We start from the raw sequence: 26010 nt of genomic DNA, 5'->3' as shown, positions 1-26010 counted from the left end.
TCTCTCTCTCTCTCTCTCTCTCTCTCTCTCTCTCTCTCTCTCTGGCCCCCATTTATTGAATTTTAAATAACTGCATATTTCTTCTAAGTAAACATATATGAGAATATTTTATATTCACTAACAAGTTTCTTAGACACAGTGTTATATAAGAATTGAAGCTTATCGGGTCTTTTTCAAAAACAGTATTCTACATTCTACAGATTAACTGTAGCAAATTAATTTTACTTAAAATTTTGTGTTTGAAAAAAAAATGTGTATGGAGTATGAACTCTTCTGAAGATGATTCTGAACATCATGCACCTAAATATATAATATAAGCCTAAAATATGACTAGTTTGTTTAAGGTACTTGTGCTAACTGGGTGATATCATATATAACAGAAGTAATATTAGTTAATATTCAATCCCAAAAATATGGTGTAAGACTGGAAGCCCTCAGCACTAGAATGGCTAACACCAGTGGCTCCAGTTTTATCCTCAGACCTTTGGTTACATATAGCCTGAGAATAATTTGGAAGAAACTCCTTACTCCTCCCACCAATGGAAACAATAATAATTATTTTAGATAAACCAATATCTCAAAAATCATATTTTAATTCCAAAGGTCTTTTTAAAGTATAGTACACCTTAATACAGGGCTTGATTTTTATTGGGAAAGTTTCCAGTATCAAAGATAGAGTTATAAATGCATTTGAAATATATTTTAATTCAATGACACATTTCAGAGGCAAAACAGAACTATCAGTTAATTTTAATGTAGGTGGGATGTTTTGCTCAGTCAAGTTTGTCTAGTCTTGTGTCTTTGACACATTTTCTTATACTAATACCTTATGGTACTTTACTGACCTCATTTTTGAAATAGTGGTGTTTGCTCCAATTTAATGACATACATTACATCAGCTGAGATCAAACCAATGTCAATACAGAAGGCAATTAGATTTTTCAACACGATTACAATAGTAATATATCTAACACTAATACATTTAGCATTAGTCATATCATTGGGAAAGTTTTAAGATGTTGCTAAGTCAAGCAAATTTCTATACTTTGCTTATTGATGGATTGTTAAAAAACTTATTATAAACATTTTAAAATTCATAGATATATGTGTTTATGGCAAAGATATATATTCCTTATACATAAGATATATATTCATTTTTATGGCTCATATTAAGAATTTATTACATGGAATGTGGTACATATGCATTCCAGTACAAGAAATTATATGCAGTTTTATTTATTTTTTTATTGGTGATATTCAAGAAATATTTGGGGGGATCAGGGAGTGACACTGTGATATACTGAAAGAGTCTATCCACTTGCTGATTTATATTTTTCTTTAATAAATCATTCTAACAAACACTTTGGCAGAACTTAAAAATTCTTAGGCTAGAAAAAAGATGGCTAGAAAAAATTGCTCTATATTCTAGTGCTATCACAATATAAAATTACATAGAAAAAAATATTTTTATACATTGAACTAAACATAAAATCAATATAATACAAAATTTTATATTTTTTCCACACAGAGATGCAGCATTTGGTTGGAGAATGGTACATATTGCACAGGTGGTACAGAAGCAACATGTTTGCTGAAGAAGCCACATATTTTAAGAAAATAACACAAGAGTAGCAATGGGTAAAGAACAATGGTACAGCAGGTTGTGCTTTTGCCTGTGTGCCTCAGACTGGAATTTAATCCTCAGTATTCCAAAAGGCACTCTGAGTGAGTGTTTCTTGTTTGCAGAGGTAGGAATAAGCCCTGATCATCACTGGTTGTGTCTCCAAATAAAATTTCCACCACAACAACAGCAAAACAATAACAACATAAAAAAAAAAGCAGTAAAGGGACAGTTCCAAGAGAATTAGAAAGCTCAGACCAGGAGACTCACAAAGATGAATAAATGATGGGATTCCCGTGTTCACCTAATAATTCTTATGCCCTGCTAAAATAATTTCTTTATTTCTTTGATTTTAAAACAAACACAGAGCTTGACTTGGTGATCCTTGCAAATTCTGTCATGTAATACATTGCTCTCTACTGTAGCAATACCAATGCTAGCATATAATAAACATATAAATATCTTCTGTTTGAAAAATTGCCTGAATTAATACTGTTCATGTCCCTAAATTATATAACTTTACCTTTATAATATTTGTTATTTACAATCTTATGAAATGATTTATCTATCAATCCATCTATCATTCTATCTAACTGCTTTAAGAACCGTGATTACAGAATTGTTTATAGTTATGTTTAAGTCATATCATGCACACAACCCATTTCAGTGCAAATTTCTTGCCACCAGTGCCCCTATTTCTCTCCTATATCTCAACCCTATATGTCTCTGGGGCAGGTATTTTGATGTTCTCTCTGTATATTTTTCTCTCCTTTTGACACTGTAGTTTGCACTATTATTTATGAAGGGGTGCCATGCCGGCCACTTACTAACTTTTTAGCACACAGTTCTTATCCAGAGTGATAAATTTCAAACAATATTGTTACAGTAGTCCTTTTTCTACTCTAACTGAACTCACCACTCTTTGTGGCAAGCATCCTACCATGGACTTGCCCTCCTGACACTCATCAATATTGCCTATAAATTTTAATATCAACCTGACATTTATTTTATCTCATAGAGGAGTGAATTAATTGTATGTCTATCCCGGTTCCTCAGACTCATTTCACTTAGCCTAATAATATCCGTGTTCATCCATGATGATCAAATTTCATGACTTTATTTACCCTAATGGCAGAACAACTTTCCATTGTGTAGGGATATACCACAAATTCTTCAGACACTTATCTAGTGTCTGGAATTTTTTCCCCAAATTCTGGCTATTATAAATAGAGCTGAAGTGAACATAAAAGTGCAAAGTGAATTTTTTGTGTGGAAATTTTGTTGTTGTTCCTCAAGTATATCCCTTGGAGTGGATCATATGCGAGTTTACTTTTCATTTTATTGAGGAATATCAATATTGCTTTCCAGAAAGGTTGGATAAGTCAGCATTTCCACCAGCAATGAATGGGAAACCTTTATCTCCATATTCATGCTAGCCAGCACTAATATTTTTGTTTTGTTTTGTGGTATGTACCAGTCTCTGTGATGTTAGATAACTCATTGTTTTGATTTACATATCCTTAATGGTTAGTGATGTGGAGCATTTTTTCTGTGACTTTTGATCACCTATTTTTCTTCTTTAAGAACATGTCTTTTCATTTTTTTCTACTAATTTTTGATAGGGTTTGAGTTTTTTCATGTTAAATTCTGTCAGTAGATTGAACGTCTTATATATTAACCACTTAACAGATGGATATTGGATGACTACATTCTCCCTTTCCATGGATAGTCTTTACATCCTAGTCACTTTTTTCTTTGAAAAGCAGAAGCTTCTCAATTTAATTTAGTTCCATTGCTTCATCTTTGCTTCCACTTACTTAGACAGTGGCATTTCAACTTTGAAAATGTCTTCAGTCTAATGTTATTGAGTTTATTATCTACATTTTCTCTTATGTACTTATTATTTCAGGTATGTCATCCATATTGGTTTTACATTTGCATGATATTATGTAGAGGTCTAAGTTCACTGTTTACCATGTAGTTTTACAGCTATCACAACACCACTTTGTTTTAAATATGTAAATCTTTATTTAAGTACCATGATTAGAAGCATGATTGTAGTTGGTTTTCAGTCATAAACAGAATATCACCCTTCACAAGTGCAATTCCACCACCAATGTTGCCCTGTATTTGAGACAGCATTCTACCTCTGCCTGTATTTGAGACAGCATTCTACTTTTTTCATTCTTTAACATTGTCACGCTAGTTGTTAGTGTAGTTATTTCCCTAACATTGTGGTGAGCTTCAAATTGTGAGTAGGTCCTTCCAGCCCTTAATTCTATTGTTTCTGGGCCTACTTACAATAATGCATTTAATTTTTCTTATAACCCATAGATGAGAGAAACTATTCTGCATATATCTCTCTCCCTCTTTCTCATTTAACTCAGCATAAAATATTACATATACATCCATGTGTAGGAAAATTTCATGACTTCATCTCTCCTGATGGCTGCATAATATTCCATTGTGAATATGTACCACATAAATGTACCACAGTTTCTTTATCTATTCATATGTTGAAAGCATCACTTTTTGAAGCTTTTTTATGTTCTAGTTTGATTATTGCCCATATATGAAATATTAATTCATTGTATGTATTGGGTCACTCTGAGTACTCAATTCCATTAATCTGAGAGTGTGTCTTTATTCCAGTACCATGATGTTTCAATTACTATTGTCTTCTATTACAATTTTTGTTTTGTTTTGTTTTGGGAGTCATACTGACAGCACTCATGGGATACTCCTGGCTCTATGCTTAGAAATTGCTCTTGACAAGCTCAGGAAACCATATGGGATGTTAGGAATAGAACCAGGGTCTGTCCTGTGTCCTGTGTATGCAAAAGCCTTACCATGGTGTTATCGCTCCAGCCACATTCTATTACAATTTAAAATTGGGGAAAATGATGCCTCCCATCTCCTTTTTTCTAAAGATTGCTTTAGCTATTCATGAGCACTTACTTTTCCAAATGCATTTCCAAGTGTATTTGATACATTATTTTAAAGAATGCCACAGCATTATTAGAAGATTGCATTAAAATCTGCTTTGGGAATTATTGACATTTTAATGATTTTTTTAATTTTAATTATTTCAATTATTTTAGTATACCTAAACTATGTGCATAGTATATTTCTCATTTTCTGTGTCCTCTTTTATTTCTTGAAGCAAGGTTTTATAGTTTTGTTTTGTTTTTTTGTTTTGGTTTTGGTTGGATCACACCCATTGACACTCAGGGGTTACTCCTGGCTATGCACTCAGAAATCTCCCAACTACAAACATTCTTGTAATAATGGTGCTTAAATAAAGATTTATATTAAAAAATAAAAAAGAAGAAATCGCTCCTGGCTTAGGGGACCATACAGGGCTCCAGGAGATCGAACCCCTGTTCGTCCAAGGCTAGCACTTGGAATGCAGAAGCCTTGCAGCTTGTGTCACCACTCAGGCCCCATTTTTTATTTTAAATAGGTATTTAACCTCTTAATTTCAGTTGAATCCAAAGTATTTTATTTTCCATGACAAATATATAAATGGTATTTTTTGTTTGATGTTTCTTTTTATTTCTTTCATTATTTGTATTTTAAAAAGCCATGTAATTTTCATGTCATTTTTGTAGCTTGTCACTTTTTTTTTTTTTATTTTTGGGTCACACCCGGCGGTGCTCAGGGGATACTCCTGGCTCTACACTCAGAAATCGCTCCTGGCAGGCTAGGAAGACTATATGGGATGCCGTGCCGGGATTCGAACCACGGTCCATCTTGGATCTGCTGCATCAAAGGAAAATGCCTTACTGCTGCTATCTCTCCAGCCCCACTTGTCACTTTACTATAGAAATTTACTTTCTTAAAACTTTTTTTGTAGAAACTATAGGATATTCTAAATATATGCATGTCAACTACAAACAGTGATATTTGACTTTTTCCTTTCCTGCCCAGATGCCCTTGTATCTTTTTCTCGTGTATTTGTTATGGTAAATACTTCTAGTACTATGTTGAATAGAAGTTGAGAGGGGAAAAACTTGTGCTTTATCTTACAGGAATGGTGCTTAGTTTTTCTTCACTAAGTTTAATATTTGCCACTGGTTTGTGATAAATGGCTTTAACTTTAATAAGGAAAGATCTATCATTCCTGTCTGTCTGAGTTTGTTTATTTTTAATCATGAGTGGGTGTTGTACAGTGTCATATGCTTTTGCTGCCTCTATATATGATCATATGATTTTATTTTGTTAGTATTCTATATTATATTGACTGCATTTGTGAAACCATTCTTAGATCTCTGAAATGAATCCTTAGTCTATCATTTCTTAAGTAATTAGCTAAGATGAAAGAAACTAAAGAAAAACAATTTGAGTCAATTGTCTTATTATCCCATGTTTTTTAAATACTGTTTGTATCCTTCCACCATTATCCTTTCTATCTCAAGCTGTGACTTGAAGAATAGTCTCACTGATCTATGGATTTTAAGAAATATAAAGGACATTATTGTAACAATTCCCAGAGACAATAGAGATGAGGACTGGAAGGACTGTCTCATGATGTGAAGCTCACCACAGAGGGGTGAGTGCAGTTAGAGAGATGACAACACTAAAAACTATCTTGACAATGTTAATGAGTGAGAAAAGTAGAATGCCTGTCTCGAATACAGGCAGCAGGGTGAGGAAGGAGGAAGATAGGAGGTATTGGTGGTGGAAATGTTGCACTGGTGATGGGGGGTGTTCTTTTTATGAATGAAGCCCAACTACAATTATGTTTGTAATCATGGTGCTTAAATATTGATATTATTAAAATTGGATGGGAATACTTATCAAAAAGTGTGTTTAAACTTCGGTTGCTCGTGTTTATTTTAATGGCTGTTTGAATAAATATTGATATATATTCAGTGTTCATTTTATTTTGTAGCAAGTGGTTTGTGGGAAAAACCATCTTATGACTACACACATAAATCCACACATAAACATACACACAAACACAACCTGGGAAAGTTTAAGCAAATAATTTTTCAAAGGACCAACAGGAGCAGAAACGATAGTACCACGGGAAGAATAATTGACATTCAAACAGCTGATCTGAGTAATATCCCTGGCAACCCATATGGTTACCCTTTGCACCTTATTTCTCGATAAGTAATCCCTAAGCACAGAAACAGTCCCTAAGTACCTCTGGTGTGACCTCAAAAGACAGAAAAGAATAAATAAAATGTGTCATAAAACTTTATAAAATTTTATATATTACAAATAATTTTCCCTCTCTTTTGCAGACCACAAAAATGAACTGCCTATGTTCTAAGTGAGAATTAAGGAATTGCTCCTAGTAGTACTCTGGAGACCATATGGAATGCCAAGGAATCAACCCAGGTTGGTTGGGCAAGACAAGGGCCTAGATGCTTTACTAATTCCTACTCCCTAACGTAAAAAGGAAACATTTTAAATGGTTATTCTCAATTTTAATTTTCCTTAAACAAGTTGTTCTAATATGCAAGCCCACTAAAGTAAAAGTTTTATAGCTATAGTAAATAACATACTGATATTCATTCTTCATTCAATAATTTATTTTTCAATTTTAAGTAGCTATCAGTACAAGTTAGCTTTTGTAGTTGCTATATTTTAATTGTAAAATGTATGCTCATAAAACAAAATTAAGTGACCTGTGTGACTCATTAATAAGTTTTTCTACATTTAAAATTTAGTTTAAAAAAACAGAAGAAAAACCTATGGTGCCTTTGAATATTAGAGGTGATTATGACAAATGCTACTTTATAAGTACAATTAAAGACATTTATGCAGCTTTTGCATAATGATAATAATTAAACATCATTTATTTTAAAGGCCACTTAAAAGTTAATTTTCACCCAGGTGTGTATTGAAGCCTGTAATTATCTTACCTTCAAAGGTTTGGAAGTAGACATATATAAAAGCATTTCTAGAAGTAGAGTTGTATGCTAAAATGGGATTTTGAATGTAACTGAACTTTAATGATGGTGCTTAAAATATGTATAAAAAATTGCCCAGAAATGTTTTCAAAAATAATTCTAAAATCACCTCAGATTTATTTTTTCAGAATATCAAATATAAATTTCTATATCACATAGAAAGTAAAAGTCATAGAATTGATGCTTGAAAACTGCTATTTATAGCAAATAATACATTTTTATGATATTGGTGTATGTATATTCACCCTAAAATTTATACCTGGCAAGAGAAAAGCTTATTTATAAATTTGTCACGCACTTTCTTTTGTCTCATTAATGACCTATTCATCAGATGGTTTATTTTAAAAAGCTTAGACTTCTAGGCAGAATCTGCAATAGGAGGAAATTGTCATACTTAAGCTAACCACTTATTGTTTACTTCACCAGAAAACAAATTAGGATATATAATCCCAATAAGATTTTCTTTTTAATTTATTGTGGTTGACTTATTTATTTACTAAATGAGAGGTTTTAAATAAGAAAGCTTTAATATTTTTTATAGACCATGTAAAAGATTCCCTTGTCTTTTTATTTGCTTCTAAAATTTATATTCTAAAATTCATGCCAATTCTACATTAGAATAAATATCAGTATTGGTATGAATATTATATTTATTTTTATATATATTAATTTCTATTGCATTTAAAGAACTTAGTAGTTGGGTAGTTTTTATGATGGAAACCCAACTACAAACATGTTTGTAATCATGGTGCTTTATTAGATATATTAATTGGAAAAAATAAGTAAAAACTTAATAGTATTTGGAATCTAAAAATCATACTGTGAAAGATTATCTCCAGTATAACAGTACATGCTTAGTACGTTGGAGGCTCTGAGTTCTCTTCCTTGAAGGGCATGTCCACTCATCATCTTACTAGTGCTTGGTTTATCCCTGGTGCTCCCACTATGCAGTATAACCAGGCAGGAGAAAAAAGTAATATGTGTAAGTCAATTACCTATATGGATCCAGGTTTTAAAATAGGTAAAAACAAAAGGGGAGGGGAGAGGGCATATTGTACTAAACCTACCTAGATTCAATCCTGGCACTGCATAGGGTCCCCTTAGGACTATCTGTACTGATCAAACTTGAGCAAAAAAAAGCCAGGACTAAACTATGCACACTGTTGCATATTTTAAAGCCTTCTACTTTACCAATTATGTAACGAATATATATTCGTGGTAATGAATTGACAAATATTTTTAGAATTAATGAGTTAAAATAAACAATATGTAAGTAATTATATTTATTACATGAAGCACACATAATTAATCATTATTTTAATAATGTTAAAGAAAATTAAAATATATAAAATAAACAATGTGTAAATCATTATATTTATTACGTAAAGCACACATAATTAATCATCATTTTTATACTGTTTATTTTATACTGGTTGTTAGTTTTCATTCCCTCTGTGTGAAATTTTCACTTGAAAAATTTTTTTCTAAATTAGGTAACTTATAAACATCATAAATAGCCATGAAGACACAGTGAAAATTACATTTATTTTTGTGCCACTGCCCCACTTTGACTTCTCACTCTATAAATGGATTTCTTTTATGTATCTTTGAGCTATACTATTTTCAGGCAACATTCCATATTTTTATAAGTTTTACAGTTAAACTGATATTTACATCTGTGCTGGGAGATTGTGATCTTAGTATTGAAAATTATCACACCAGCATAGCAAACTTAACTAATTTCTCATCTTCAGTTTAGAGTACTGGATCTACTGCAATAATTTCACCATTGATTTCTTTTGTGCATTTTCAGCATTTGAATACATAAAAATCTCTCTTTATAAAGAAAGTAAATGATTATCCAGCATAACCTTAAGTGAGAAAAAAAAAGTAGAAGACTGAAACTATGGTATTATCTAGTTTACTGATTTACTTATTTATTGCTATTTAGTTTTTACATAATTTTTAAATAGATATTTCTTCCTGATAATAATTTCTAAGTGCCTGTGATTAATTAATGTTAAATAGGTATGTATAGTTTTTTTAAATGTTAAGATTCTGATTATAATTACTGGCACTATTTATTAAGCACTTACAACTCAATTAACATATGGATTTAAGGTTAATTCAAATAAAATTGATAATAATGTTCTTGCTTTTCTGGTAGTACTATGCCAATAAAAGGGCCAAATTTTAATATTAAAATATTTACAGGTAATTCTTTTTCCTAATAGACTTCATCATTACAATAGAAAGTGTGTGTTCATCTCAAAAGAAGGCAAAAACCATGAAGCTATAAAAGCTTTATCTTTAAGATATATTGAGTTACCATCACAATTAAATTTTTGGTTACTGACACATTTGTTTTCTTCTTGGCTATTGTTTCTTTTGAGTTTCACTTTAATTAGCATATTTTAATTTATTCATTTATACTGTTACAGCAACTTACAACAATTGTGTTATCTTATGTCCTCATGATTTGCCTTAATATATAGTAAGAAACATCGCTTCTCGGCCTTTTGGCTAAGATCAAGTGTAATATAGTAGGTAAAACATCCTATACACTTCTTACAGTTAGCATTCAGTCTTTAATCAGGCTTTTCTGTATGGATGAGCAATTGTTCAATAACACTGTCAAGTTCAATCTGTGTTGACGAACCTAAGTGTTCAATCTTGGGTCCTTTAATATTTTCTCTTTATCTTTTTATTTCATTTGGAATGTTGATTCAAAATTTGCTAATTTGATATCAGTTTATTCTCCAATAGTATAATTCAGTATAATATATATATTTTTCCTCAAAACTGGGTGGAACCATCTGTCCTAATATCCCTGCTGTCTCTCTACCCCACCTCAATTTTGTGTGTAGAGAAAGGGTTTCTCCCATCAAATGCAGCCAGTGCTGCCTCAAAAGTCTTCCCCGGAGCTGTTTCCAAGTCACAAAATTGGTCTTGATATTTGATCTCCCTGCTATCTCTTTTTCTCATCTCAAGTTTATCTGCAGACACAGGGACCCTCAGTCTTTCCTGTTCCTCCAGTCCCTCTCATCACAGCCTCTTAAACACAGCCATTACCACCTCCGAATCTTCCATCAAACTTCTTTCTTGCTCCACCATCAGTCCTGATCTTCCTGCTGTATCTTGTCCCATCTCACACTTTGTGCAGAGAAAGGGATCCTCTGGTTCCTCCCATCAAACGCAGCAAGTGTCATCTCCAAATTCTTCCCCCAAGCTGCTTCTGCAGTCCACCGTTAATCCTGATCTCCCTCTTGTCTCTCATCGCATCTTAGTTTTGTCTGCAGAGAAAGGAAGTCTCCATTCCCTCCCATCAACCTTCACTTCCCAAATCACAAGGAGGTACCTATGTGAAAAAGCATTTCAATTTATCAGTTATTTTCAGGCAGACTGGAAATAACAATTGTTTTTCTTGGAAAATATACAAATACAAATACTCAGTTGAAAGAAAACCAATGAATTTATTGGCATTGTTTAAATCATATTTAGAGAAACTTGCATGTTTAGGAAAATAACCTCTAAAGCAGATATACCTCTAGCCACTTTTTGTACAACCAATTCAATAGATTACTTTTTAAAACAACCTGAAACTACAGAATTACAACTGACTAAATGCAAAGAACAATAGAAAAATTAAGGGAGACAACTGCAATTGGAGAGAAGGAGAGAAGTGGCAAATTTTCAAGTCCACCAAACCCGCTGAGCCTTATCAATGTTACTGTTTAAAAATCAAAATTAATGTTACAGAAACAGAAATCAAGGAGGGGTCACTAGCCTGATAAATTAAGCAAACTATAAATCCAAAATTAACCAACTCAAAGAAGAAATTAACTCAACTAAAGAAGAACTCTTTCAGAAGAGGACAGAATTCATACTATTGGAACTGAAAGAACTAAAAATCTTTTTGACAAGTCATAGTAGTAGAAGTATGACGATCTTGAAGATAAATTAAGCCAGCACTGATATAAAAGTCAGAAAATAAAAGAGATATAAACCCATGGAAGAAAATATAAGGTACTTAATAAAAAAAGACAAGAAAAATAATCTCTGAATTATAGAAATACCAAAAGGTGAGAAAAAGGAGAAAGGGTAGAAAAAGTAATTAGGGGAATAAAAGCAGAGAACTTTCCTTCCCACTCTCTGGAAGAGACTGCTACACAAATTCAAGAGAAAAAAAAAGTGTCAAATAAAATAAAATAGTCCCTAATAGAACAATATCAAGATATATAGTATTCCAAATGGCAGGAAGACAGAGATAAGTGGGGTGGGGGAAAAGATGGGCTCTTTCAAGCAGTAAGGGAGAAGAAAAACCTTAAGTATAAACGGTCAATACAAAACTACTGAATAAAAGAAACTTTCAACCTAGAGATAACTACCAAAGATAAACTCTCATTTATATGGGAAGTTGTGACTAAAAAAAAAACAAAAAAAAAAAACAAAAAAAAACAACATTTCAGTCAGAATAGAATTTGCAACATTCATGCTAATCAAACTGACTAAATGAACCACTTAACAAAACATTATATGAGCCAAATAACCAATTGTAACAGAAACAATTCTATACAATCTAATGACCTACCAGCCCTTTCTGTAGATAGTTCTTTTAAATGACAATGATCTATACACTCCAATCAAGAGACACAAATTAGCAGGTTGGCTCAGGTAACAAAACACAGCCATCTGCTAACTTCAGGAAACACACTAAAAATTTCAAGATAGCCACAGGCTCAGAGTAAAATGATGTAAAACAATTATTCCAACTACTGGGGGAAAAAAAGATGGGACAGCCATACTTAGATCAAATCAAATTGCATTCAACCTCAAGAAAGTACTTAGAGAAAAGATGGAAAATATTTATTCATCAGGAGAATTTTAGACCAAGAAGTACTAAATCTGATCAATACTTGTACACAAAGGAAGAGTCAGAAAAATATGTTAGGCTTTTGCTCATAAACTGAGAAAAACTATGGTTGGAAACATAATAGAGATTTCAGAACATCACTATCGCCTATGAAGAGATATACTAGTCAGAACATTAGCAGAGAAATGAGTCCTAATAAGATACTTAATCCACTTTGAATTGACTTTTCTGTAAGGTGTGATATATGGATCAGTTTTTAATTTCTTGTACCTAGTTACCCAATTGTTCCAACACCATATTTTGAAGAGATTGTCATTATTCCATTTCAAAATTTTAGCTCCTTGTCAAAGATAATTAACCATATTCTTGGGGGTTTGTCAGTGGATATTTTATTCTGATCCATTGGTCATTTTCATTTTTTTAAAAAAATTAATTTTATATAACAATATTACTTGTCACATATAAATTAGATTATTAATGCTGAGTATTGGTGAACATTTTTAGGATAGGTACAAAAACATGTATTTTATAAAAGTCTTAAAATGTTGTCATTGTTAGGTATAGTGAATGGGTACATATTTTTACACTGTTATTTGTAAGCTATGCATTATTTACAATAGGTGTATTAAGTAGCACTGATACTATTTCATACATACATAGAAAATAGATATACTATAATACTTAACACTACTGAAATACCTTATTTTGTTATATAGTTATTAGAGTTGTTATTTAGTATGAGCTAATTTGTAATAAGAAAAAATACAAAATAAATCAAATAAAAATTCAAAATATATAAAATATTTGTTATTAACTAAATAAATATTAGCTGCAATTATCCTAGGCTGGTTGTCAAAAATTGTCAAGACCCCAAGACATTTATAATATTGGATAAAATGCATAAAAAGATTAAATAATAAATTAAACTATCGTACTACAATAAATTACCCATTTAGCCTTAACTTCAGAAAACAGATTTTAACTTAATAGATGAGTTTACAAATATTTCAAATATATTTATGATGATTATAATTAGATATTATTTTTTTTTGAAATTTATGTTTGTGTATATTTTATTTTTTATTAGTTCTTTCAGGAATAGACTTGGGGACCCAAGTTTCTTTTTTTGTTTGTTTTTTTTTTTTTTGTTTTTTGGAGGGGTCACACCCAGCGGTGCTCAGGGGTTACTCCTGGCTGTCTACTCAGAAATAGCTCCTGGCAGGCACGGGGACCATATGGGCACCGGGATTCGAACCAACCACCTGTGGTCCTGGATCGGCTGCTTGCAAGGCAAACGCCACTGTGCTATCTCTCCAGGCCCAGGGGACCCAGGTTTCATTCCCAGTAGTAATATATCACCTTGGTAAGGAATTCACCTAGGACATAAGTATGCACAGATGCAGTGGTCTTGTAGTTTTTGGAATATTGGTGGTTTTCAGGGTATCCTGGTCTCAAGAGTTGTTTGGTGGTAGGCAAGTTTTGAGCTCACAACCCAGAGTATGTTAGTCATACAAATGTTAAACCACTGCCCCGTCCTATTTGAGTTTATTTCATTTTTAAATTTTATGTCAGTTTATTTTCTCTTCAAATTAACATGTTGGCAATGTGTGTAAAACTTCAATTAATACAAAGCCTTGCTGGGAGGCTTGGCAGGCCTCCAGCCATTCCCCTTTTCCCCCTGGACTCTAGGCCTGGCCTGAATGCCACCTCGGGTGGCCTGCTGTGGTTCCAGGTGGACTCTATTAGGGGTCCCCAGGCTTCCCCGTCCCTACTCTAGGGGGGAGGAGCAGAGGAAGGGGCCGGGCAGATAGCTGGCTTCCAGTGCCTTGATCACGGAGGCCAGCTCTTCCCAGGTATGGGGTTAGGGGACACCCTATCCCAGAGGCATTCTCCCTAGCTTGGGGGGTGCTAGGAGGCTTAGCAGGCCTCCAGCCGTTCCCCTATTTCCTCCCCTACTCCAGCCTTCCGTGGTTGCAGGCCCAAGTGGACTCTATTGTGGTCCTCAGGCTTTCCCCCTTTCTCTCCAGATACTAAGTGGGGAACACATGGGGTGGATGGTGGGCCGATGCGGCACTGGTTTATGTCGGGACATTACGTGGTGACATTCACTGATATTTTTTTTTTCTCATTGGTGTCCATTTCAAAAACTGTGTGGGGGCGTATCATATATATTTAAAATAAAAATGGGAAGATGGACTCTCAGGTTGGGAAGAGACCGGTTCGGGTTGGGCTACCATATATTTTCAAAATAAAAATGAGAGGATGGACTCTCAGGCAGGGAAGAGACCAGTACTCTTTACCTACTTGTTTACTCTCAGAGGCCTCTTGGCCTCTTCCTTCTTTTATTGTGTAACTGTGGTTGCTACTATATTAGATTTCTGATTAGTTCCCATAAACAGTGATAATTGTGTCCACTGTCTTAAGTTAGATTGTTTATTTTCCCCACTTTTTATCTTTTTATTTCGCATTGTGAACTGTTCAATAAGGAATTTTGGTGAAAGAGTCCCTCACTTCAATTCTTATGCTTGAGCCAGGTCACGGGGATTGTTGGACTTGTTCTTGCGGCCCCCTTATGTGCTGATAATGCCAGGTGGCATTATTCCTTGTTTGCATGGGCACATTAAAATGGAAAATACTATATATACAAATAAGTTCTTATCTAACAGAAATAGGAACACACAAGTCTTGTGGTGCAATGGAACCGTACACCCTGAATATTGACATGATGACCTGGCACAGGCCTCAGAAGATTGGGCACTTTCCAGTCACCCCTGAACCAGGGAAGCCATTTATGAAAATTCAAAGTTGTCTGTGACATCACCTGGAAGCAATCCCCTACCAGAAAGACCCTACCGCTGCTCTGACACCGATTTACTCCAAAGAGTCTTCCCTTAACACTGAGAAGATTTAAACAACAACAACAACGACCTGTGTACTGGACAGGGCTCTCTGCATTGCCCTTTAATTATGAGTTGAAATTAGAAACCGCTCCGCACCATTCTGACTTCTATGTAGGATTCACAGATTCCAGGATCTTCAATACAGAAACGTGATACCAACAGAGACTGTGAAAAATATAACTGTATGGGTACTATAGACAATGACCTGGATTGGACAAACTAGTTTGCCTGGAGCCTAGAAATGGTCTTATGTCAGGAAACTTCAGGGATAGGGTCTCCTTGTATTTGGCCAAAGTTTTTTCTTTCCATGACCCCCATACTTTGGTGGGCCCATGCAAACAATAATTGCAACTCTAACATTGTTTTTATAGTGCTCATTTGACTCTAAACCTTTAAGAAACCACTAGTAAAAATATCTGAAACTGCAAAAAATATTGGTTTACATTAGTGTTAACATATATGCTTTTAATTACACTAGTATTCTGGGGGATATGGGAGGGAGATAAGGGATATATGCTTGGGAACAGAGATGATGGGAGGACAACACTGGTCCTGGAAAGGCCCTCATTTATTGTCACTGTGTACCTTAAATATCACTGTGTAAAATTTGTAATTCACTTTGGCCACAATACAAAGAAATACACAGCCTTATTGGCTAAATTAATGTGCACTAGAAATAATTAAAAATAATAATCATATACTGAAAATTTTTTCCGGTAACTCATTGAATTCATGTCTTCTCCAAACTATAGGAATTTATTTTTATATAGAGAATATTTATGAGACAAATAAAATGTATGTAGTTCTATGAGTTGTGAAAAGAATATAATTGAGAAAACAGTAACATAATACAAAATTAATACTAAATATTATATTAAAGTCACAATTAAAATATTCCAAAACTCCACATTAAATTATTTTGAAGAGGCTGGAGAGATAGCATGGAGGTAAAACATTTGCCTTTCATGTAGGAGGACGGTGGTTCGAAACCTGGCATTTCATGTGGTCCCCCCTGCCTGCCAGGGGTGATTTCTGAGCATAGAGCCAGGAGTTACCCCTAAGCGCTGCCAGGTGTGACCCCCCACAAAAAAAATCATTTCGAATAGATTAACATTAAAATTGACATCAAGAAGAGACTTAAGAACAAGAAAATAATCTTAGAAGAATAAAGAAAACAGTGATTCATCACATATTGAATATTTTTTCTCAGAAAGTTTGGAAACCAGAAGGCTGTGGGCTGATATAGTAAAAGTGCTATGGGGGGAACATGCCAATCATTGATGTTTATAGTCTACTAGTGATTAAAATAACATAGTCCAGTTCAGGATTTTTATTTGCACTGGAATTTTTGGTTTAACTGTTCTAATTTATGGAAGAGGTTTGATTATTTTTTCTTCTAAGGATGATGTTGGAAAAATAAAGCTCAAATTGCACACTGATTTGTCAGCAATGTAAATGTGAATTAGGAACTACCCACCCCTTGATTAAATACTTCTCCCATTAGTACCTGATGTTTTGTAGCATCAACTATCAACTATTTTGGGGAGGGGGATCACACCAGGCAGTGCCCAGGGGCCACTCCTGGCTCTACACTCAGAAATCGCTCCTGGCAGGGACCATATAGGATGTTGAGATTCAAACCACCATCCTTCTGCATGCAAGGAAAATGCCCTACCTCTATGGTATATTTCCAATCCTGTACTATTAACTATTAACAGCATTTATAACTAATAGAGCATCTTAAAATAAATGATAAATTAAGATAATTCTGTGCAAACAAAAGTTGAGACTAGGTTTATATGGAAATAAATTCCTTAATATTTTTTGTTAAAGCACAATGATTTAAAAAGTAATTCATAGCTGAGTTTTGGCATACAATGGTCCAAAACCAAATCCACAACCAGTGTCAACTTAATTCCACCAATGTTCCCAAGTTTGTTCCCATACTTTCTCTTTCTAGCCCACCATCGTCACAGGAACCATCTTAAGTTTGGTTATGAAAGTTTGATGCTCAAGATTTCAGAGTTGTTGACTTTGTTGTTTCATATTTAGTGCTCTCATTCCTTAACATCATAATGTATCTCACTCCTCTATATTCATAGCTCCTATAATTTGTCATCTATAATGTTCTTATAATTAAATTCTAAATGTATTTCAATAGACTGTAATGAATGAATGCCAAACAATTGACCAAAATCACATAAATCAAGTATATTAATAAAGAAAATAAATGGAGAAATTCTAAGATGATAGAATTGTTGTAAATATCGCCTATAACATTTTATGCTTTTTTTTGTAATTTAGAACTTTATAATATATTAGTCTAAGAAAAAGCATAATTAAAATTTTGATTTGTAACTACTACAGTAGTTCCATTGATACTCCAGGGCCAATCAACAAAAGGCAAGGTTGACATATCTAGTAAAAGCATTTTTTTTTTTTTTTTTTTTTTGGTTTTTGGGCCACACCCGGTAACGCTCAGGGGTTACTCCTGGCTATGCGCTCAGAAGTCGCTCCTGGCTTGGGGGACCATATGGGACGCCGGGGGATCGAACCGCGGTCCGTCTCCTAGGCTAGCGCAGGTAAGGCAGGCACCTTACCTCCAGCGCCACCGCCCGGCCCCAAGTAAAAGCATTTTTGATAATATCTCAGCAAGTTGAAATATGGAAAATTTATGTTCTCAGAAAACACATAAAATTATAAAAAAAAAAAAAAGAAAAGAAAACACAACCTAGTCTGCATGGCCTTAAGAAGTGGATTATGGGGCCGGTGGGTGGCGCTAGAGGTAAGGTGTCTGCCTTGCCAGCGCTAGCCTATGACTGACCGTGATTCGATCCCCCGGGTCCTATATGGTCCCCCAAGCCAGGAGCGACTTCTGAGTGCATAGCTAGGAGTAACCCCTGAGCATCATCGGGTGTGGCCCAAAAAACCAAAAAAAAAAAAAAAAGGATTATATAAAGGAAACAGGTAAGCTCATTTTTATGAAGGATTCGTGGAAGCTATGTTATCATCAAATTCTTGGAGGGACTGATCCCTTGACAATTTTTTTATAAAACTGACGACAAAAACTGATCATGGTTTCCCATCATCTACTCTCTATTCCAGTAGAAAAAGAGATAGTATTTTAAACATTTTTAAGCAACTCTAATTAAATACATTTTCTCATTTTTAATACTGGAACAAGTTTTAATTTTCTTGGACTAGTTTCAGAAGCATGTTCCAAATACCTATGAAAGCAAAAATAAATTATTGTTTTCAATAGGTACATTTAATTATACTTATTAATTTTATTAATCCTCATTTTTAAATGTATTTTGAAGACTACATTTTAATATTCTTGAACTTAAATAATGTTAGCAAATATGCATGACTATGTATGCATTATTTGTGCTATTTGACTCTAAGAGATCAGTTTTCATAGAAAATATATAATAACAAATAAATTTTCCTATCTTAGGTATCTGTTTATTCAGTACCATATACACAAAACATTATTCAATAGAAAATTCATTACTCTTTTTCAACAGTCTTATTTTCAAAAAATATATACATATATATTTCACTTCAGAATTTTTGTCATTATTATACTTTTAGTAGAGTAGAATTGTCCTTTTGTTTTATGCTAGGAAGAAATATAATATTTGACAAGTACAATTTTTAGGCCAAATCTATTAAACCTATAGAAAAATATAGGTTGCCTGCCTCATTAACATGGGACACTATACTTAATTATGTTCATATTTCATTCATGATTTATGTATACTGACCTAGAATCTACTTTAATAAATGTATGTGGTGTTGAAGTAAAATATCTCACTAGAAGGAGACTACAATTAAACTTAGGTGTTCAATCACTTGTTTCTACTGAGGCTAATCACCAATATTCATTTCATCCTACGTATTTTTTTTGTTATCATTGCATTATTATTTATATGATTAATTTGATAAAAAATTTTAAGACCTAAAGTTACAGTACACTAGAGATTTTATAAATAAAATTGAAGATAATAGAAATTGAGTATAAGTTTATTTTTATAAAACTGAGCTCTGTTCCTTTTTTTTTTTTTTTTTTTTTTTTGGTTTTTGGGTCATACCTGGCAGTGCTCAGGAGATATTTCTGGTTCTTCACTCAGCAATCACTCCTGGCAGGCACAGGGGACCATGTGGGATGTCGGGTTACGAACCACTGGCCTGCATGTAAGGCAAATGCCCTACCTCAAAGCTATCTCTCTGGCCCCTCTGTTCTATTTTTAATATAATTAATGTGTTCAATAATTAAAATATGCCCTACTCAATATTTTCTGCACTAAACTAGATCTTTTTGGAGAATATTCTACAATGGTATATAATTTTTGCTATTTAAATACTTTGAAGGAAAATGCATCTAAACAAGAAAAGCCTCAAAATGCCAAGAAACACACTTGAATGCTTTAGATGGATTATAATTAAAAATACTTGGGTCCCTGATACAGATATTGGCACAGTTTGATTATATAATAATCTTGAAAATAAGTCCTTATAGTTGTTTCATGTGAGTTTTATGTTTTATGTGACTATGCTAGTTTTCAATAGATTGCCAAACAATTTGTCTGATTTTAGGAAAAATAATTCTGATATTCCTTTTAAATTTTGTTTAATATTTTTCTGCATGTGAAACATGTTATAAATATTTATATAAAAGCTTTAAGACTCAAAGAATGCTTTTTAGAATATAAATTTTCAATATATAGTTAAAATATATTATTTTACTATGATGAGGAGTAAGAAAACATGAAAGATTATAACTATAACCCAAGATCATGGATACTTTCAATTACTGATCATTTTGGTTAATTTCACATATTTGGGGAAGGGAGACACACATATGAAGCTACATTTGATAGTGCTCAGTAAACAACATGTACTGTGGGTCTTAAGGTCTTTGCATTATCTCTATAGATTATGGATTCAATTTTTAATCCATTTTTGTATAGGAATATTTTATTTCATCTGAAAATATATACATGCATATTAATAATCATAATTTAAGGAATTTAAAGTGTTTATGTTTTGAGCATTTAAAGAAAATTAAATGCATTCAGTCAACTATATATGAAAAACATTTACCTGAACTAATTTCAAAGATGAAAATATTGTTTGCTTAGCAAGAAGCATGCTATTTACCTTAAATTCATAAAATTTAATCTCAGTGTAAGTGAACAATCAACAGCTGTAGTTGATTGAAAGGGCTTTAAAATTTTTAATATGCCATGTCATATGGAGGAAAGCACAAATCCTCTTAACCAGTCCCTGTTCAAAACATAGTGTTATAAATATTCAAAGCATTTTAACTGCATTGCAAAATTAAGAATGGGATTTTTAATTTGAAACAATTCTCTCAGAATATCATTTTTTCCTCAAAAACAAGTATTAGGAATATTTGCAGATGCACATTTTACTTTTCAGTAGTATACATATTTGATCCATTGTAAAGCAAACTAATGATCTGCTTTAAGTATTTGGTTTATGGTATAAGAAAGGAACATCTGGTTGTCAATAATGTTTACTGTGACTTTAACTGACAAGAGTGCAGTCTTAATGGTAAAGAGCCTTTATAGCTGCCCATGAATAGAATTATGCATGTTTGGGGGAATGGCTCAATAATTTGTTTTCTTCTCTGAGTAATCAAATAAATTTGAGATTTATTTTTTTTTTAAAATGTAACCTTCACAAGATTTGAAGCTTAACAAATTCTTCAGTTTCTTTAAACACTTTTATTTATTGTTTCTATTGTTTACTTTGAAAGTGCTATAATATTAGCACAGCACAAAGGGAATAAATACTCACATTTGTTTGACAAGCTCAAGTTCAGTTTAGTGAGGCTCCATCTAGTCAAATCTCATGTACTGTTTTTTCCCTTGACAGTTTACCATTAGGGGAATCTCACACATTATCCAAGCTCCCTTAACAAATGTGGAAGCATATTTGAAGTATATAGTGAACTGAGGCATAAAACAATGTAAGTACTTAAATCAAAATAATTTATCAATCGGTATAATAAATTTTTATTCTAAACATCCTCATCATGTCAAAAAAGACATACAATATAAAAATTATATAATATGTTAGCAATTTTGACCAAAATGCAATTGTGACCAAATTTTACCATAGTGAAGACTAAAAGTATAAAAATTATTTTCTCTAAGAGCAGTTTTCTGAATTGAATAATTCCCAAATAATTCCAAAATAGCATAGACACTCAGATTGTCCTCTTTTTTGTTGCTTCCCATGATTCTGTAAAACCAGCTGAGTATATTTTGATTTATAAAACAGTACTGGCCCATTAACTTTTAATAAAGTTCAATTTGGACATAATCATAATAACTTATTTGTGTATTTTATGGAATAAACTATTACTGCTGCAGAAAATATTCTAGATGTAATATTCATAATCTTAAGGAAATTTAAAAATGTTAATAATTTACCTACCCAAGATGTATGAAAGTGATTGAAGACTAAGGATACATTATTTGCCTTGAAGAATCCTTACCTTTAATTGATGAGCTCTTGTACAATAATGTAAACTTTAAATAATGTAAACTTAAAAATAGCAAATTAACACCAGGTTCCTGGTTATCCTTATATTTTATTGTAAAATCTGACAAATTTATGGTTGTATTAGGTATAGGTTAATGAGAACAGAATTCAAAATAGTGCAAAATTAAATAATTTTTCATAGAAATGAGGGTTTACATGAATATGAAAAGATTTGGATAAATGAAAGTTAGAAAAACAATAGTTAAAAAATAATACATAAAAACAAGAAGCCCTGGTCACAGAAGTAATTGAGGAAATTTAAGCTATGTGGAAAATCCTATATCTTCAATCTATCTGTATGTCAAAATGAAATCAAGAGGAGATAAGAGCATGTGTTGTCTGCAGTCATTGTAGCAACTTCAGTGACTTGATAGTTGATGGGGTTACACAAAAGGCTGCTATAGACAATGTGAAAGATCATATGAATTCCATAATTCATTGGATATCCCCTTTTTCTCTTTCTGTGTATCTCTAATTCTGTCTCTCAGTCCCACTGGATACTGAGTTCTTGCAATGATTAATAAATCTTCATTGATAAGATTTTACCTGATTTATCCACTTTTATCCACTTTGCTCATTTGTCTGGTTCTAAATCATTAATATATATATAAAATAGAAATATTGAAAATACAGGATTTTAGTTTCAGCTATTTTGGCAACTTTTTCATGATCACAAATTTTCATGAATAACTTAATTATACAGGGAACAGCCCAGAATATTAATCTCTGCTCCACAAAGCATCTTTTCCTGAGGTTTTAAAGGCAGGAAACGGATTCATTTCAAAACATATTCAATTACTTTACAAGGTTAATGGTGTTGCAAGGTAAACTCAAAAGAACATCTGAAAGTTCTTGGATATTGTATTTAAATAGTCTCAGAGTAATACTAAAAGGTTAAGGAAAATGCCTTGCACAATGATTTAGGTTCTGATCCCTGAGCACAGAGCTAGGAGTAAACCCTGAGCACTGTTGCATTTGGACCAAGGACTGGACAAACAAAAGAATACAAAAATATAAAGTCATTAGGCTAGACAGATATAACAGAAAAAAATGCATGCATTTTATGTGATCTACTCTTATTTGATTCCTGAACCTCTGGTACCTAAACATTACCAGGTGTGGCTCTAAATGTCCCTGAGTATCAAAAGGATGACATAAGCAATTTCTGGTAAGCATCTTATTCCCTTCACTATCTCTTCAATTCATGAATTTATTTTAAATTAAAGCATTGACATTACTTTATATCTATAGTTAAATGGATATATGAATAAATGAGTCAAATGAACATTGAAGTTTTACCAATTAGCAATATTCTCTGTAAATACTGTAAAATATTATTCAAATTAAGATGTGAACTAGGGACCGGAGAGATAGCATGTAGGTAGGGAGTTTGCCTTGCATGCAGAAGGATGGTAGTTTGAATCCTGGAATCCCATATGGTCCCCCAGTCTTCCAGGAACGATTTCTGAGCGTAGAACCAGGAGTAACTCCTGAACGCTTCCCGGTGTGACCCCAAAACAAAACAAAACAAAACAAAAAGATGTGAACTAATACCTGCTTATCAGAAGACTGCATTATGTCATTATCCACAGTACTATAACTCTGACCCTGGTTTGATCGTTTCTTTGGCCAGAATATTCCAGTGTCAAAATACACAAACTGTCTCATACTGTTAATGACCACTTAAGAATAATTCAATATTACGGATAACAAAGTTGATTGATTTCTTAATGATAAAGTTATCATTTCCCAAAATAATTAGAATAATTTACATCTCAATTCAATATACGTGGTGACTTTATAATCTTTATAATTCCTAAAATATTATTTTACTCAATTTTCTATAATATCTTGTGTTTTTTTTTTCATCTTTAAAGTGCCAGGCATTGAACCTAGTATCTCACCCATTCAAGGCAAAGAAAAACTGTACTATTGAATAATTTTACTGTTCAACTATTTACTCTGGACTGTCACATTTTATATGGCACCTGCTATGCTTCACTTACTCTATATTTTTCTCATTAACATTAAATTTGAGTACACATAAACATATATTGCCAATTTTAATATACCTAACAGAAATTTAATTCACCAATCATTATCTGTGATCTCAGTATTATGATGTATGAATTTATAATGTTGAAAACTCAAAACTTACTATCCGATATGGTGCTTTTTATAGAGAATAATCACTTTTTCCCACTTTAGATTTTGTCTTTTAATTATGTCCACTTGAATCTGTTTTATTCATAGTTTTAGTTATTTGTAATATTTAATAATAATGTTAGATTGAGATATTGTTCATTGATTGATTCTATGAAAATATTCAGTATAACACAGCCCTATTAATAAAAGTAGCATAATTTCTTATTCCCATCTAGTGAAAACTTTCTACTAATTATAATATACAAATACATGCTTGTATACTCACTGTTCTGTACATATTTGTTTATTTTTATTACAATGTTACTTAAAGGAATGATTAGCAATGAGTTTAAGAAATTAAAATTTGGGGCTGGATAGGTGGCACTAAAGGTAAGGTGTCTGCTTTGCAAGCACTATCCAAGGAAGGACCGAAGTTCAATTCCGCAGCATCCCATATGGTCCCCCCAAGCCAGGGGTAATTTCTGAGCACTTAGCCAGGAGTAACCCCTGAGCATCAAACAGGTGTGGCTCAAAAACCAAAAAAAAAATAAGAAATTAAAATTAGAAATATAAAAAATAATAGAGGCTTTATAATTGTGTAATTTACATTTTCTTATATTGTTATTGTTATTATATTTCCTGTAATTCTTATAATTGCTATGAGCTTTATACCTGGATCATACCACAAAAAGAAAAATCAACCAAATTAGAAGCAGGAACTACAAATCAAATCCACAGAAATAAGTGAATCAGGCAGTATGTCAAACATGATAAAAGTAGTCTAAAGAATAGGGACCCAATTTATTTGATTGAACCAAATAACTTTGGAGCATAGAAATAAATACATTCGACATAATATATTTATATATTATTTTACTATAATATTTATTTACATATTATATTTTCAGAATATCTATATTCTGGAAGAATACTTTGTTTCTTTGTATTCCCAAATTATTTACCTGTAGATTCAACCAATCACAGATAGAAAATACATACAGTATATGTATATTTAGTCTAACGGTGATTGAACCTACAGTGGTATATTATAAACACATAAAAACATTGATTTTTAGTCATTATTTCAAAACAATTTGGTGTAACAACTATCACATAGCATTTGTGTTGTATTAAGTATATTTAATCTAGATATAAATAGTATACCTACAATAGTATAGTATTCCTATATGTGTATATTTATGTATATATGTATATATATATACTGCAATACGCTTAATATATTTGTTTCCTGCAATCTATGTGTTAAACCTTAATGGACAAGTGATGATATTAAGATATGGGCCTTTTAAGAAGATGCTTAAAGACAGAGATAGAAGGGAAGAGAGGCTAGAAATAAAGAAAATATGGCATGAGGGGAATATTCTTAACTAGATAAATCCAAGATTCTCAACTATATTTCCTCAGACATATCAGCTGAGTCTACAAGTATGACTTACTAAAAGTGGATAACAAATATATAAATATCCGAGGATTCTGAAGAAACAAAAAATATATATCAAATAACATGGTATACTTCAAGAAAGCATCATTACAGTAGAAGAAAATGGCAATATGCTCATCCAGTGATGAATATTTCTAAATGTAATTTGACTATAAAAAACTGGTATTTTTTTTTCTATAGTGTTTTGCTTAACCACCACAGACTTAAGGATATAGGACCAAAAACCAAACCAAATGAATTTTCACTAATCACTATAAAAATCAATAGAACAAAGTTATATAAGTAAAATATTAGCTTTTTACTCAAATTAAAATAAAATATGTAAATTAAATATTGCTACAAGACAAGTCAGTATTCAATTGATGGACCATATATTAGAATAGAATAGTAATTATAAACTAAATTGAATTAAACTTTGGTGTATTTTTTTCTTTCAGGAAGGTTTGGCTACAGCCATCAGCAGTCAGGGCTTTCTCATGGTTCTGTTCTCAGAAATTGCTCTTGGCAGG

The 26010-nt window shown here is 32.5% G+C and overlaps 1 pseudogene; it reads left to right on the top strand.

Moving 5' to 3' along the window:
- The first annotated feature begins 10048 nt into the window (after positions 1-10048).
- On the top strand, positions 10049-10208 carry LOC126032848 (uncharacterized; annotated as a pseudogene).
- The last annotated feature ends 15802 nt before the right edge of the window (positions 10209-26010 follow it).

This window comes from Suncus etruscus, chromosome 16, assembly GCF_024139225.1.
Source record: "Suncus etruscus isolate mSunEtr1 chromosome 16, mSunEtr1.pri.cur, whole genome shotgun sequence".
NCBI lineage: Eukaryota > Metazoa > Chordata > Mammalia > Eulipotyphla > Soricidae > Suncus > Suncus etruscus.
Note: the sequence above shows the minus strand (reverse complement) of the source record. Positions and strands in the feature narration are given on the sequence as shown.